At 40.5% G+C, this 17,718-nt stretch overlaps 1 pseudogene; it reads left to right on the top strand.

The window, feature by feature from the left end:
• The first annotated feature begins 2,658 nt into the window (after positions 1–2,658).
• LOC103008115 (mitochondrial import receptor subunit TOM22 homolog) lies at positions 2,659–6,314 on the top strand (annotated as a pseudogene).
• The last annotated feature ends 11,404 nt before the right edge of the window (positions 6,315–17,718 follow it).

The raw sequence follows: 17,718 nt of genomic DNA, 5'->3' as shown, positions 1-17,718 counted from the left end.
CCTTCCAGGTAGCTCGTGTGTCTTAAGGGCCACACAGCCTCCCACCGTCCCCTCACTCACTGATTGTTGCAGGTATTTGAGGCACGTAAGAGCAACAAAAGTCATGACAGACTCATAACCCTTCAGATTGCTCCCAGCCTTAAATTCCATGACGCCAACTTCATCTTCCCATTCGCCATCCAACCACATGAAATGACGACCCCAGGTGGAATGTTTGCTCTTTACTGGTAAACAACTTCCTTAGAAAACCTAAAGTGTGGCACTTAGATGATTCCTTTTCCATTGCCTTTTACCAAAAGGATGATCTTCAGGTAGGAAGAATCTAACTGTATTAATTATCTATTTCACGTGGTCCAACATACCTAGTGATTAAAGTACGAGGAAATAAGTTATGAGTCTGAATACAGACTCCTACAAGACTAGATAATAACAAGCAAAGACATGAATAAATGAAAGGATGGTAAGGACCCTTTAGTGGAGTTTTGTTAATGCAATTTTCCCCAACTTTTTATTTTGAAAACTTTCAAGTCTACAGAAAAGTTAAAAGAATAGCCCAAAGAACTTCAATGTACCCATTCCCTTGATTCACAAATCCCTAACATTGGGCACTTTTACTTTCTCTCTATCTTCCTCTCTCTGAATCATTTGAAAGTACCCTTGCAGACATCATTACACTATATTCCTAACTACTTAATCACTAACTCCTAAGCAAAAGGACCTTTTTCACATAACCACAATACCATGATCTTATTCAGGAAATTTAACATTGGTATATTATCTAATATTCACTTATTATCAAAATATTAAAAATAAGAGCTATAAGGAGAGGGAAAAAAAACTTTTCCTCTACCCATCTTAGGTTCTCCAGGTTGGAGGGACTGGCTTGTTATTAGACTGGCCAAAGGCAGATCAACAAGAGAAAAACAAACAGAGGTTTATTAACATGTGCATCAGGCATGTACACATGGCAGCCACGAGTAATCCAAAGGCATGTTTAGAACTTGGGTTTGTATATCACCTTAGGCTAAACAAAGGAAAAGGGGCTTTGGGCCTTTCAGCAGGGGAGGCAAGTTATGAGAAGGTGACCAAGAAAAGTATGGTAAATATGGACTGTATAGTAAGGTTTATTATGCAGATTTAAGTAAGTGCCTTCTCTTTGGATAACAACTGGAAGAGACTTCTTCTTCCTGGTACTGGGAAAGCAAGACATCTTCACAAATGGAATTTCCATTTCTTTACAAAAGGAAAACTCACGCTCTTTTATAGAGTTTTTCCTGCATCTTCATTAGCTTAAAATAATCCATATGCCAAAATAGGTATCTTTTGGGGTGGCATATTCTGGTACCCTTCACAGCCAATAATCAAATTTCCCCAGCTGTCCCAAAATGCTGTTCATAGGTGTTTTTCTTGTTTTCTTTTTCTTTCTTTTTTTTTTTTTTTTTTGCCACACCTCCAGTATGCAGGATCTTAGTTCCAGATCAGGGATCACACCCACGCACCCCTGCAGTGGAACCCCAGAGTCTTAACCACTGGACCACCAGGGAAGTCCTTTCTTTTTTTTTTTTTTCAATCCAGGAGCCAATCTAGAATTGTGTATTGCATTTGTGTGTGTGTGTGCGTGTGTATATTGCACTTAATTGTTATGTAGCTTTAGTCTCCTTTGATCTCAGTTTACTGCCTCCCCCACCCCTTTTAAGATACATGTAAGGAGTCCAGGCCTGTTGTTTCAAATGTATTAGAGTAAAATTCATACTACTCACTTAGGTCTGAGCATCCTTGTGTCCTTCTCAGTGCATTGTATCAGCAGGTGTGTAATGTAGTTGGTCTGAACATCAGGATGTCATGTTTGACCATCTGGCTAAGGTGGGTGTCAGAGGGCTCCATTTCCCCTTTGCAATTAATTAATAAACAATCTGGGGGTGGTGATACTTGGATATAGTGTAAATCTTGTTCCCAGCAGTTTTCACCTGTGGTTTTAGCATCCATTGTTCATACCTGTTTGAATCAGTCATTAAATTGTTGAAGTAATGATGATTTTTAAATCAATCACTCCTTTTATTTTGGAGCTGGGATTCATCTGTAAATAAAAGCCTCTCCCACTACCACTTTTTGTTGGAGGATCCTAGACTCCTAGATTCTGTTTCAATTCAATTTGCTTTAATCCGTGGCCATCCTTATTTTTTAGATGTTCAAACTATCCCAACTTGGCCAGTAGAAGCCTCTTTTAGGAGATGCCTATGCTTTTTGATTTGTCCCCCCTAAAACCAAGTTCCCCTGCCGAGTTTATGATTAACCTCTCTATCCAAAACTGTGGAGCCCTCCCAGGTACAAAAGCCCCTCCTCATTTCTTGTTTGTGGAAAAAAGCTTTAGTCTCCTAGGCCTTCCTCAGTTCCAAAGATCAGACTCAACCTGTTACTAATTAGGGAAGTGAGGGAATGCAGAAACAAAGGAAAAGCAGTTAAACAAGAAAAGTAATGACAACAGTTGAGCAATAAAACAGAGTCCTAGTTCCTTCTCAAGGGGCATACACAACAATCAAACACACATCTTTAAGGTGTGTTTAAGGAACTAAGCCCCCCCCCCACCCAGGTGGAGGTTGGTGACTACAAGCTGAACTCAAGCACATAGACCCCAGACTGGTTGGAAGCAGAAGGCTGATGACTGAGATTCCTGACACATCACCCAGTTACCTCACCACCAACCAATCAGAAGAAAGGTACGCCCCTTGCAGCCCTTACCCTAAATGTTGCCTTTAAAAACCTTTCCCTGAAAACCATCAGGGAGTTCAGGTCCATTGAGCATGAGCTGCTCGTACTCCTTGCTTGGTGCCCTGCAAACAAATGCTGTACTTTCCTTCACCACAACCCAGTGTCAATAAATTGGCTTCGCGGGGCAGTGGGCAAGCCTGCCCAAGTTTGGTTCCGTAACACCCAAGCATTTTTTTTTTTAACACTTTCTTACTTTCTGAAACAGTAAGATGAAGATGATTCAGGCCCACCCTGTGCTTTCCCTGCCCCAAACCTGAAATCGGCCAGCGACCCCTGGTTCCTTTTACTGGGAATAGTATTTAATTACTGTGTTTTAATATACAGCATTTTTATGTTTTGTTTTTTTTTAAAAAGTACCCCTAGATAGTGTGGAGAATTCTGGTAATTTATCCCACGATTTACTTTTCCCAACCAATATCAATTACTTTATTGTTGTTAGTTATAGAAACAATTTCTGACAATTGGTATTTTAAAAGATTATCATCATCCATGTTAAATTAATAAAATAGTGAGGCCAGTAGCTCAAGGTGGCTTTAATGCCTCAGAAGTCCAGTAAGCAAACCAAAACCTAAGCTTGAAATACCTCAAGGTTAAGAAATCGAAACCTAAGGATAGCCAATCACAAACAACCAAAATAGCTTTCCCAAATAAGGCAACCGAAAGCTGTAGCCAACCAGTAATTTCCTTGCTTTGCTTCCCATCCTCTCTGTAAAAGTCTTGCCCCCCAGCTCCTGTCCATGGAGCGCTCCTAACAATTCCAGTTTGGTGCTGCCTGATTCACTGGATTTTTGCTCAAATAGACTCTTAAAATTGTTAATATGCTTTTAACAGCCATCTGTTGTCCTTAAAGTAGTCTGTATAACATAAAATACTGGTCCACAGGTTTTAAATAGATGATCAAAAGCGATGAGGTACAGAGGAAGTGTTAAAAAATAATTTGTATTCCGAATGAATAATCTTAGTTTATGATCTTAAAGTTTTCTTCTAAATCAATATTATATGATTTTTCAGTGAATGGCAGTGACCGCTACTGGGATTGGTTATGTAACTGTTTACTTAATTGAATGATTCATTGACTGACACATGAGACAATTATTTCTGTTACAGTATGTTGTCCATCTAACATAGTGACTGAACTGTAGGCAATGCATGAGAAATCCGTAAGTGCTGAGTCATGAGAGCAATTGTACAAACTCTTGTAATTATTTTAATGGTCTGACTACTTAAACATTTAATCATAAATTTCAGAAAATGGCCCATGTACCCACTTTACATTTGTCCTTTTTAGGGGGTTGGGGAGGTATTGATTTCTTAATGCGTGGAGAAATTAGGAAAAAATAAACCATTTTCAAGAGAAGATTCTACTTTATCGACACCACTGCTGGATACACAGGGAATCTTTTCACTACGAAAACTTTTTAAGCTTTTTAGAAAATTTGTTTCTGCCAGAGATGCTTATGAATCTATAATCCTGCTCTTTTATGGTCCACTTAAGCTTGGAAAGGTATGCTTTTGTTTTACTGTGGTAAAATAAACATGAAATTTACTACTTTAACCATATTTAGGTGTATAATTCAGTGGCATTAAGTGCATTCACATTGTTATGCAATGAAGAAGATCTGGCTGTAAACTGTGGCCTTTGCCTGTTCAGGTCTGTTTTGGATTGTATGTTATTACAGTCTACATAGAGCAGAGACAAGAGTCGAGGTTCATAGCATCCCATCTTTTAGTGAGAACAAAACTATACATACATACATATATATATATATATATATACACACACATATATATATGGAAATCTTAAATAGAAATAACTTTTTATTATATAAACCCACATAAAAAATAAAGGCTTTTTGAAACTAATATAATGGATATAATATATAATGGAAATAATATATTGGAATATATATTATACTAATATAATAGAAACTAATATAATATAAATGGACAAATGATATAGACTATCTACAAAATATAATTATAATAATAATAACAGTAATATGAATAACAAAAGAGCAAAAACTTATTGTGCTTGATTATATGTCAAGCACTGTTTTGGCAAAGAAGCACTTTATTTGTATTACTTAATCATCAAAATAATCCTACGCGATAGACACTAGTATATCCATGCAGCTGTGCAGTGTTAAGAACATTGCTACTGAAACTAGAGTTTAGAACCTGGGCTTAAATCCTGATCTGTCATTTACTTGCTGTGTGGCCTTGGGAGAATAACTTAACATTTCTGTGCCTTAGTTTCCCTATTAGAAAAATGGGGACTATGCCAATAATAGTATTGTACCTACCTTATAGGATTGTTGTGAAGATTAAATAAATCACTATGTATAAAGCACTTGGAAACATGAACCAGATTTGTATGACCTGAAAGCTCTTAACCACTCCACCCTGTGCTGCTACTCATTCACTCCACAATTATTTACTGAGGACTTACTGCAGTGCTAGGCACCATGCTAGGTGCTGCAGATGCAGAAGTGCTTAAGAAAGCCCCAAATCCTTCCCATCCTAAAACTTAAAATATGGAAAATTGTTCAGCCAATAACATATTGTTTTAATATATTAAGAAATAGGGGCTTCCCTGGTGGCGCAGTGGTTGAGAATCTGCCTGCCAATGCAGGGGACACGGGTTCGAGCCCTGGTCTGGGAAGATCCCACATACCGTGGAGCAACTAGGCCCTTTAGCCACAATTGCTGAGCCTGCGCGTCTGGAGCCTGTGCTCCGCAACAAGAGAGGCCGCGATAGTGAGAGGCCCGTGCACCGCGATGAAGAGTGGCCCCCACTTGCCGCAACTAGAGAAAGCCCTCGCACAGAAACGAAGACCCAACACAGCCATAAATAAATAAATAAATAAATAAATTTTAAAAAAGAAATAATAAATAAAAATGAAAACTATGTTAAATGCTAAAAGCCAGTGTCAATAAAGGTTTACTGAAGTGATATTCTCATATTATATAGGAATATGAAATTAGCACAGTTATTTCAGCAAATAATATAGGTATGGGTGTTAAAAGTCATAACAGTCTCATAATTTATTCAAACAATCCCAAAGAGAAGTCCAAAATATAAAACTATATTTATAAAGGTATTTGTTGTAGTATCATTTATTAAAGGAAAAGAAACCTAAAAAGTTTATTGAGGCCGCCGCCGCTGGTCCTGGGGTGCCCCGTCCCCGGAAGAATTGCTTCCGAAAGGCGATGCCGAAAAGCCCGAGGACGAGCTGGAGGAGGAAGACGACAAGGAGTTAGATGAGACTCTGTCGGAGAGGCTGTGGGGTCTGAGGGAGACGTTCCCGGAGAGGGTCCGGTCCGCGGCTGGAGCTACTTTTGATCTCTCCCTCTTCGTGGCTCAAAAGATGTACAGGTTTTCCAGGGCAGCCTTGTGGATTGGAACCACTTCCCTCATGATCCTGGTGCTTCCGGTCGTCTTTGAGAAGTTGCAGCTGCAGCAACGGCAGATACTTCTAGGGCCTAATTCAAGGCTGTCGGGAGGAATGCCCGGGGCTCTACCTTCACTTCCTGGAAAGATCTAGATTGTTACTGCTATGTTTGACCTGTCTTGGTGGGAGAAGTTTGAAAATTCAGTAGTATTTGAACTGCTGATTAGTGGAAATTTTTCAATTTTTTTTTCTTTTTTTTTTTAAACTTTGGCACATTGATCTATACCAACCTGGTGGGGAGAATTCTCCCCACATTGTCTCGTGGCGAGACTCCTCACTTGCAACTGTGCCCTCCATGCTGTGCTGACGTATTTCTTCTGTCTTCACTCTGATACCAGAGTGCAGCAATGCAGACGGTTACTCCAGCTCTGGCCATCCCACCCCTTTCACTAAATTACTCCTGCCGGAAGATCTCCTCACTATCCCATCGTGGGGCAGGAACTGATGCCATCGGGAAGGATGTGCCCCTGACCATTAACGGCTGTTTGGTGTTTAAGAATGGGGATGTTGGGGCGGGACGTGCACACGAGATAAAATGCATTACAGCTGTGCTGTGAATTTCTGCGCATGTTGGAAAGGACGGAGGGAGGGTCGGCAACAGCTTCAATCACAGATGGGGACTGTGGAGGACAGAGCAGGAGCTCATTTCCTCTGCATGTTTTGGCTGACAGACGTGTGTGTGTCTAAAAAGAGGAAAAAAAAGTCAGTGCTCACTTTTTCTGTTTAAATATGAAAAAAATGATTCCAACCAAAAAAAAAAAAAAAAAAGGTTTATTGAAAGGGAAATTTTAAATAAATGATGATGCATGCACTCCTTACAGGAGTGTCATGAAGCAATTAAAAAAATTCAACAGAATAACTGTGGTAGGCAGAATACCAACTTCCCAAAGATGTCCACATCCTATCCACAGAAACTGTGAGATGTTAGGTGACATGACAACAGGGAATTAAAGCGGCTAATCAGGTGACTTTAAAATGGGGGGATTATCCTGGGTTGTTCAGATGGGCCCAATGTCATCATAAAGGTTCTTAAAATTAGAAGCCAGAAGAGACAGTGTCAGGGGGACACATTGTGAGAAATATTTGACCTGCCATTGCTGGCTTTGAGGATGGAAGAGGCGCCATTAGCCAAGGAATAGGGGCAGCCTCTAGACGCTGGAAAAGGTAAGGAAACATTCTCCCCTAGAGCCTCCACAATGGAATGCAGCCCTGCCAACCTCTTGATTCTAGCCCAGCAAGACCCATTTTGGACTTCTGACCTCCAGAATAAAAGATAATTAATTTGTGTGTGTGTGTGTGTGTGTGTGTGTGTGTTTTAATAAATTTAATTAATTTATTTTATTTTTATTTATTTTTGGCTGCGTTGGGTCTTTGTTGCTGCGCGCAGGCTTTCTCTAGTTGTGGCGAGCGGGGGCTACTCTTCGTTGCAGCGTGCGGGCTTCTCATTGCAGAGCACGGGCTCTAGGCGCACGGGCTCCGTAGTTGTGGCTCGTGGGCTCTAGAGCACAGGCTCGGTAGCTGTGGCGCACAGGCATAGTTGCTCCATGGCATGTGGGATCTTCCCAGACCAGGGCTGGAACCCGTGTCCCCTGCATTGGCAGGCGGATTCTTAACCACTGAGCCACCAGGGAAGCCCCTTTTTGTGTGGTTTTAAGCCACTAAATTTGTGACAATTTTTTACAGCAGCAATAGGAAACTAATATGATAATCTTGGGTGGGAAGATGTCAAAAATGTGGTCCATGCTCCCAGGCTGCACTGGAATTGAGTTTTCACAGTGAGCGCAGTCATTCTCTATGGGAGGGGAGCTGTGGGGATGGGAAGATGGCTGGCTCCTGGGATCCAGCTTTATCTTCCGATAACTCCTCCAGGGTCCTCCCTTTAGTCTGACAGATAATTTGGCTTTTCAAATTCTGGCAGGCTTCAGACAACCAGATATGCAACAATTTTGGATTTCCTTCTGCAGGCAGAAAGGACATCTGTAAGGAAAACTCTGTGACTTCTTCTCTCTTTTCTTTCAGATGATCCTCCTTCAGCTAAATGTGTGTCTTTACTGTAGCTCTTTTCTGAAGGCTAAAGATGTATGCAACAGCTTGAGATTTTCCTACTAATGTCACAAATGCTCCAGTCCCCATATACAACAGGCCTCAGTTTAACCAACAGTCCTGCTCCCTTGTGCCAAGGAAGGCCACCTTCCCAGCCCAGGACACTGGGGCCCCCAGTACTTTCCGGCCTACCCCCCAGCTCACCGAATTCCACAATCAGGTCTGCGGCCTGCCACACTCCATTCCCTGATGCCAAATTCTATATAGATTAGGATTCAACTAAGAATATATATTAATGCAACTATCTTTATATATATATATAAAATATTACATATAAAGAACCTACATATTAGGGACCTTAATTATGATAGAGGTGACAGTACAGATAAATATCACGAAGGCTCCTTCAACAGGATATGGACTTTTTTTTTGGCTGCACTACAAGGCATGCAGGATCTTAGTTCCCCAACAAGGGATCCAACCCGTGCCCCTTGCAGTGGAAGCATGGAGCCTTAACCACTGGACCACCAGGGAAGTCCTTATTTGCTTTTTTTTTTTGGATATGGACTTTTTAAATAAATATTTTTAAGACAGTTGGTTATCCATGTGGAAATTTAAAAAAGCAAACCAAAACAAGTCCCTACCTCATACCATATACAAAAAGTGAATTCCAAGTGAACTAAACCTAAATGTAAAAAGGCAAAATTTAAATTAAAAAAAAAATTTTATTAGGTATAGTTGATTTACAATGTTGTGTTAGTTTCTGCTATTCAGCAAACTGAATCAGTTATACATATACATATATCCACTCTTTTTTAGATTCTTTTCCCATATAGGTCATTACAGAGTATTGAGTAGAGCTCTTTGTGCTATACAATAGGTCCTTGTTGTTTATCTATTTTACATATAGTAGTGTGTATATATTAATCCCAAACTCCTAATTTATCTCTCCCCCCAACCATTCCTCTTTGGTAACCATAAGTAGTTTGTTTTCTAAGTCTGTGAGTCTGTTTCTGTTTTGTAAATAAGTTCATTTGTATCATTTTTTTAGATTCCACATGTAAGTGATATCATATGATATCTGTCTTTCTCTGACTTCACTTACTATGATAATCTCTAGGTCCCTCCATGTTGCTGTACATGGCATTATTTCACTTTTTTCTATGGCTGAGTAATATTCCATTGTGTATGTATGTGTGTGTGTGTGTGTGTGTGTGTGTGTGTGTGTGTGTATGTCTCACATCTTCATTCATCTGTTGATGGACATTTAGGTTGCTTCCATGTCTTGGCTATTGTAAATAAATAATTTATTTTATATGTAGTAGTGTGTATATGTCAATCCCAATCTTCCAATTTATCCCGCTCCCCCTAAAATTATTAAATTGTTGAACAAAATAGAGAAGAATTTCTTACTTGAGATATAAAAATCATAAACCATAAAGGAAAAGAGTGATACATTTGATTTCATTAAAATTTTAAAAACTTCTTTTCAACAAAAGGATATTTTAAAAAATATTTAATGTATGTTTTCTTAAAAAAATAAAACAAAACAAGCCCAAAATGGGATAACATCAGATCCATATATTTAGCTTACAAAGAATCAGTACACAGAATATATTGAAAAAAAAAATCTCAGAAATTAATGAGAAAAAGACAAATAATCCACAGAAAAATAAGCAAAAGACATGAGTAAAGATTCACAGATGAGGAAACCTACATGAGTGATTGAGAAAAAGACAAATAATCCACAGAAAAATAAGCAAAAGACATGAGTAAAGATTCACAGATGAGGAAACCTACATGGCTGATAAATGTATGAAAATATGTTCAGCCTCAAGGTAACCAGAAAAACACAAATTTAAAAACCGAAGATTCTATTTTATGCTGGTGGAATTGGCACAAATTTTGGTTCTGATGATACCAAGTGTTGGTGAGGAGGTGGAGCCACTAGAACTCTCACAGATTCTTGTTGGGAGTGTAAGACCAGAGTTTAGCAGAGGTGGGCAAAGGTTGAGGGTGGGCAAAGCCTACCGCTGGCACAGTAATTCTTAGCTTAGTTCGGGATGGCTCCCCTCAGCATAAGAGAGGAATGGTAGCAGAAACCGGTTTTGTGCTTCTGTTTTAAAATCAAATGGTGGGGACTCCCCTGGTAGTCCAGTGGTCAGGACTCTGTGCTTCCACTGCAGGGGGCACGGGTTCCATCCCTCGCTGGGGAACTAAGATCCTGCATGCCTGCTGGCGTGGCCTAAATAAATAAATAAACCATTAAAAAATAAAATAAAATAAAATGGTAGGGAATGGTACCGAGAACAGAAAAAAAGACCTCTTTCTTCCACTGTCTATTTATAAATGTAGGCATGAACTCTCCTTGGCCCTGTTTGAGTCACATGTCTTCTCCAGGTATGTTACCAGCGGGATGGGGTTACTATTATCAGCTCAGTCAGGGTCCCTTTGATCAGAGAGAGAGAGGCATCATCTCTGACAGACTCAGGGAGAGGCAGACTCCCAGAGGGAAAGGGGGTTTTGGGAAAATCCAAATCACAGATGTCCATTGTAGGATCAAACTGAGCATGCTGATTTGTGATTTTTTTCCCCTTTACCCCCAATTATTAGTATTACACAAAATTTCTCAGAGTTGGGGGGGGATTTATCTTTAATTTTTTTTATTGAGCTCATCGGGAAGGAAAAACTTTTCTTCTACCCTTTTAGGTTCAGTAAGCAGGGACTTGTGAATTAAACCAACAAAAGGCAGATTAACAGGAGAAAAGGCAAACAATTTAATATTCACATGCACAGAAAGGCAGTGAAATTCAAGTAAGTGATTAGACTCAGAACTTATACACCCTTTTAAGAAGGAGAAGAGGGTTTGGGCTTCAAGGGGTGATAAATCACGGACAAGTAACTAGCAACTATATGGGGGAAATAATGGAAGATAAAGGTTATTTTCAGTAAGGTATGTTTATGCAGACTCATCACAGTGCCAACTTCTCATCTACAGTGATAAGAGCCCCTCTTCTCTTTCTGGTGGAGGGGAGGAAGACACCTTCACAAAGGGAAATTTATGCCCTGCTTCTAGGCAGATAAGGGAAGGGCAAGAACTCTTCCTGCATCTGTTGATTCTCAAAGTCTTTAGCTAAAAATCATCCTTATGCCAAAGTGGCATATTTTGATCCTCTTCAAGGTATAATTGACAGACCATAAAATTCACCATTTTCAGTATTCAGTTCTGTGAGTTTTGACAAAGGCATACCATGGTAACCACCGCCACAATTAAGATATAGAAAGTTGCAGCATCCCTCCCCCCTCCAAATTCTACACTCCCTATTGTAAACAACCCCTGGCCCCATCTCTCAGAATTCTGAACACAGCATTTTCAGTTTGAGAGAATCAAACCTCTGAAGTAAACAGATCCTGTTTCCTAAATCATCATAAGTAATCCTAGAAATAGTCACTAAAATTTAAATTGGAAGCATGAATATAGTGCAGGTACTAGAAACGAACATAAAAACCTAATTGATCTAAGGCTAAACCAACTTCAGTTTAGTGGTATGACGCGGTCTTGTGAAATCAGTAGGTCCTGCTTCATGGTCCCCCTTTATAATCACCCTTACTGGTGGGTGGTGTACCCTGACTGTAGTACCTCCCCCTCCTGGGGTCACCTCAGGGGCACTGAGTAAAGAGAGGCGGTTCCTTCAAAGACAGAGATGCAGGGCAGAAGGAAGTTACAGCTCCCATGACAGTGTCCAGGGAAACACTTAATGTAAGTAAACTCTTGTGAACTTAAACAGGGCCCTTCAGATCTCTGGGTCCAATTTTCTCCTTGGTAAAAGAATGATCAGAAGTCTATACTCACTTTAAGGAGTATTTATCTAGCAAGCATAAATCTTCAAATCCGACAGCCTTTGTGAACTCAGCTCAGAGAAAACTCCATGCCTATGTGTTTTATTCCAAAAAATGCCCCACCACTCTCTCATTAAAGAAGTTACAGTTAGAAGAATAAATATTCTGTTAATCATTTGGAGACGTCCGGATATAATAAGGTGGTGTTCTAAAAAGGGAAATTTTATGATAAATGTCTGGTGTACAACACAGCCCCCTGCTTGGAAGGGAGTCATCACCATGCGCCCACAGCAGGCAGGCTGAAACACAGGGGGGTAACCTCTGATCCAGAGGGAGAGCATCCTAGGATCAAGGCCACCACTCACATAGCACCTCTGCTTCATGATGGACCGTCTGAGATGCAGGAACAGGCCGCACAGGGAGAGTCTTTCCAGGTGCAAATCGAGGGCTCGGGCAGCAACAGGAAAGCCCCGTAAAAGAGGAGTTCAGTTGCTGTGTCCCCAAGGAGGCTTTGAGGGATAAAGAAAATACCTGGATATGGACAGCTAGGCAGGCTCTTTGCTTTGGGCACACTGAGCTCCGGACAGCATGCTGTTGGCAGTGACTCTGCTATGTGGATTAAAACCCAGCTCAAAGTAGTTTGTCCAAAAAAAGCTTCCTGGAATTTGGACGTCGAAGATGTCTCCAACTTCAGACAAATCTGGACATCATGACCCTGACAATGTCACCAGAGTGCCTTTTTTTCTTTTCCCCAAATGCCAACATCCTCAGATTCACTCTCTCCCAGTTTGGTGACCAGAACAGCATAGAAACCCAGTTCCAAGTAGCCTAAGTACCTTCAGCCAAGTGAGCTGTCAACACATAGGGTAGAAGGTGGTTGCCAAAACCAATAATAATCATTATTTATAACTACTGAAAAAAATTTTCAATAATAATATAATATATTGAGTTCTTACCACTGTTACTGAACCAGGTTCATCTTGCCCAACGCTCAGCAGCCAAAACGCTGAGATGTCGAAGTTTACAGCAGAGAGAGGATTTATTCCCAAAGCAGCCAAACGAGGAGATGGAAGAACAAATCCCAGATCTGCCTCCCTGAAGGCGAGGGGCTGGGGTATTTATGGGAGAAAGAATAAAGCAGCAGGGCAGTCGCGGGCACGGGGAGCACGGGGAAACATGAAGGGGAAAAGGTAAGGTAATTGTCGTTCTGCGCATGCGTAAGGAGTATACAGGCGGCTGCACGTTCAAAAGGTCACCGTGCAGACACGCGCGCAAGCCCAGTTGGAGGTTCGGTGGTCCTATCCAGTCTTAGCCGGCTCAACGTGAAGTAGACGCAGCTGACTCCAAGTTCCTGGAAAACAACTCGGGCGAACATTGTTTAGGCTACATGCCGCTTGGGGGACCTTGAATAGTGAAGACAGGTGAAGTGGATTTAGCCCAGGGTTTCACCAGTACCAGGCGCCGTCCTTTCCAAAGATTCTCTCATTTAGTTCCCACAGCCCAACAGGTAGGTATCACTCCCATTTCACAGACGACAAACCTGTTCCACCCTACGTTCTGCATCTCTAAGCCTGTCAGATGCAATGGCTTTCTCACGTGTGTGTGGTTCTCAGCGCTCACTCTGCAGCCCCGTTTCTATCAATCATGTATCTATTTTATAATATATCCTGGTCATCAGCCCTTGATTCAGGGGCTACCGATCAGCAGGCTCCTCCCAGGGGAGTTGCTCTTACACCAAACTTATGAGTTGACTTAGGAAGTTTTGTTTCAGAGGCTGACTTTTTTTTTTTTTTTAAGAAATTCACGTTCTTTTATTTATTTATTTATTTATTTATGACTGTGTTGGGTCTTCGTTTCTGTGCGAGGGCTTTCTCTTGTTGTGGCAAGTGGGGACCACTCTTCATCGCGGTGCACGGGCCTCTCACCATCGCGGCCTCTCTTGTTGCGGAGCACAGGCTCCAGACGCGCAGGCTCAGTAATTGTGGCTCACGGGCCCAGTTGCTCCGTGGCATGTGGGATCTTCCCAGACCAGGGCTCGAACCCGTGTCCCCTGCATTGGCAGGCAGATTCCCAACTACTGCGCCACCAGGGAAGCCCCCAGAGGCTGACTTTTCAAGCTCTGTGCATGGAAAGAGGCTAGTGCTAAAGATGAGTAACTCTGAGAGTGCTCCACGGAAGAGAGGGAGAGGGACGTGTCAATGAAAACGATAAATAAACTATCTATAATAGGACTATAAAACAGTTTTATTTGAGCCAAACTAAGGGCTAGCCCGGAAGCTGTCTTCCCAGATTATGCTGAGAAGCAGCTCCAGAGAAGCAGGGTTTTCAGCACAGTTTTATGTCTTGGCAGAAAAAGGAACATTAAACAATTCAGGGTTACATTTCTTCAGTGTTACAAAAAAAGAACAGACCGGCACATACACAGCAAGTCAGCATGGCCTTGGCACCTGCGAATGGAGTCTTATCATCAAAGGGGTACCGGCATTGGTGTCCCAGGAAGAGGGGCATTTAATCTTTATTTTTAACATGGACATTCTTGACTTCTGATCAATGTGCCCTTTTCTTAAATAATTAAAGCAGATGTACAATGTACGTATGATAGGCCACAGGCTATTTTAGTTAGCATAAAATTCAAGTTAACTCATGCGTAAGCCAGAATGACTTCCCTGTATCTCAATATGTGAACATTTCTTTTATCAGACATCACAACAAGTGGCTGTCCTGCAGTCGGCTTAATAAAAGTGAGCCACTTAGGAGGGAAGGACCTCATTCTGTAGAGGAAATCAGGAAAGTGAGGTCCATGAGGGCAGCAATTTGATCTGCTTGTTCACTGCAGTATCCCAGCAGTGAACAGTGCCTGCACCTGGGAGAGATCGATCTACAGAACCAGCAAAGCAAGTTGCATTTGACTTGACTCTGGACCCATGAGGACTGTTCCAGGTAGGATCAGCATTTGCAAAGGCACAACAGTATTAAGACCCTCAGGTGTCTGATGTGGTTCTCCCGCCCTTAGCCCCCTACACAAACATGGGAGAAAACCCCGCTTAAAATGCTATCTCTGGTGGGTAGAATGGACTACAGAACTGAGTTCTTAAGAAAGTTAGTAAAAATGCTTATTAGAGTAGTTGTTCTGATTTAGTCCTTCATGATGTTCATCAAGTATTTCCTGCTCTCCACCTATCAGATGCACAGTAGGATTGCAATTCTTCACTCCCACTAAAGTTTAGGTGGGGCTACATAACCTACTTTGCCCCCCCCCCCAAATGTAAAAGGACATAATAGAAATTTTAAGAATCCCCACCCTGAATGTAAATAGGTGTAACCACTATGAAAAACAGTAAGGAGGTTCCTTAAAAAACTAAAAATAGAGTTACCATATGATCCAGCAAACCCACTCCTGGGCATATCTGGAGGAAACCATAATTCAAAAAGATACACACACCCCAATGTTCATAGCTGCACTATAGCCAAGGCAGGGAAGCAACCGAAGTGTCCATCAACAGATGAATGGATAAACATGTGGTATGTGTGTGTATATGTATATATATATATATAATGGAATATTACTCATATATGATGGAATATTACTCATCCATGAAAAAGAATGAAATAATGCCATTTGCAGAAACATGGGTGGACCTAGAGATTATCATACTAAGTGAAGTAAGCCAGACAAAGACAAATACCATATGATATCACTTATATGTGGAATCTAAAAAAAATGATACAAATGAACTCAACTTTTTTTTTTTTTTGGCTGCACCAGGTCTTAGTTGTGGCACATGGGATCTTTGTTGCCACATGCAGGATCTTTAGTTGTGGCATACAGGCTCTTTAGTTGCAGCATGAGAGATCTAGTTCCTTGACCAGGGATTGAACCCGGGCCCCCTGCATGGGGAGCACGGAATCTTAACCACTGGACCACCAGGGAAGTCCCTAAACTTCTGTTAAAAAACGGAAACAGACTCACAGAGATGGAAAACAAACTTAGGGTTACCAAAGGGGAAAGGTGGAGGGAAGAATAAATTATGAGTTTGGGATTAACAGATGCACACTACTATGTATAAAATAGGTAAACAACAAGGACCTACTGTATAGCACAGGGAACTATATTGAATATCTTGTAATAACCTATAATGGAAAAGAATCTGAAAAAGAACATACATGTATTATATATATATTTATATATATATATAAAACTGAATCACCTTGCTATACACCTGAAACTAACACAACATTGTAAATCAACTATCCTTCAATTTAAAAAAAAAATCTTAAAAAAAAGAATCCCCACTCTGCTCAGTGGATGTGTAGCATAGCAAGAAATTAGCCTTTGTGTTACACGCCACCATACATCTTCACACCCCATTGTTTCAGTTAATCCTCACAGAGGCCGTATGACGGGGGTACTATTCCAATTTTCCCAATTAGGAAATCAAGGCTTATTCATAGTTAACAGGCCTCTGGAGCTGTGTTCTCCACCACGATGGTGACCAGCCCCACGAGCACTTGAACAGTGGCAGGTCCAAACTGAGATGTGCTACAGGTGTAAAATACACGTCAGATTCAAAACCAATAAGAAAAAAAAAGAACGTAAAATATATCAGTAATAGTTGATATTGATTATATGATGAATGATATTTTAGACACATTGGGTAAGGTAAAATATATTAAAATTTATTTTACCTGTTTATTTTTACTTTTAAAAGTAGAGCTATTAAAATTTTTAAATTACATAGGCAGCCTGTGTTAGTAACTTGCACTATATTTCTAGCGTGTTTCCATACAAATTAAAAATTTTTTTGCTCTAGTTCTAAGAAAAATGTCATTGGTAATTTGATAGGGATTATACTTCTATTGGATCACAGATTACAGATGGAGGAAGCAGAGACTGGTTCGGCTGATTCTAAATTCAGTGCTCTTTCTAGGATACATTCCTTCCACTTCCAAGCTGTTTTATTTGGTGAAGGTGGTTTGACTGACTGCTCATCTACATTTATTTATTCATGGATTCAAACAACAAATATTTATTGAACAGTTACTCTATGCAAAGCATGTGAGAGAATGGTATGATTCTGCTCTGCCCAGAACTCACAGTCCTGCTGAGGATAAAAGTCTTGTGCTTGCAAAACTGATAAATGGCCAAGTTGGAAGGTAAATGAGATACTAAGATGAATGCTGTTCAGGAAGGGAAATATAAACTGGGTTGGAGCAATAAAAAAAAAAAATGCTTTAAAATGCAATTTTGCTCCTTGAATTTGCCTTAATAATCACAACCTATGTGGACTAAGCAAGTCTGTACATTAACCCATTTCTATTCTTCTACTCGTTGATACTTTAAAAGGAACTCAATCTGTGCACTTTAGATGCAAATACTTCCCACTAAGGGGGAAAAAAACCCACTAAGGAATTCTTCATTTTGTCTCAATTAGGCTGATTGAAATAACAAAACTGATGCCCTATCTCACAAGTGAAAATAACTGAGCCATTCAAAATTTTTTATCTTAAATGATTAATTACTGCAAGGAATATTAAATCTAAAATGTGAGTCAATGAACCATGGTCACATTCTCATTTCTTAACGATTCAATGCTCATGTCAAACCCTTTGATTT

This window comes from Balaenoptera acutorostrata, chromosome 13 (assembly GCF_949987535.1).
Source record: "Balaenoptera acutorostrata chromosome 13, mBalAcu1.1, whole genome shotgun sequence".
In the NCBI taxonomy this organism is placed as follows: domain Eukaryota; kingdom Metazoa; phylum Chordata; class Mammalia; order Artiodactyla; family Balaenopteridae; genus Balaenoptera; species Balaenoptera acutorostrata.
Note: the sequence above shows the minus strand (reverse complement) of the source record. Positions and strands in the feature narration are given on the sequence as shown.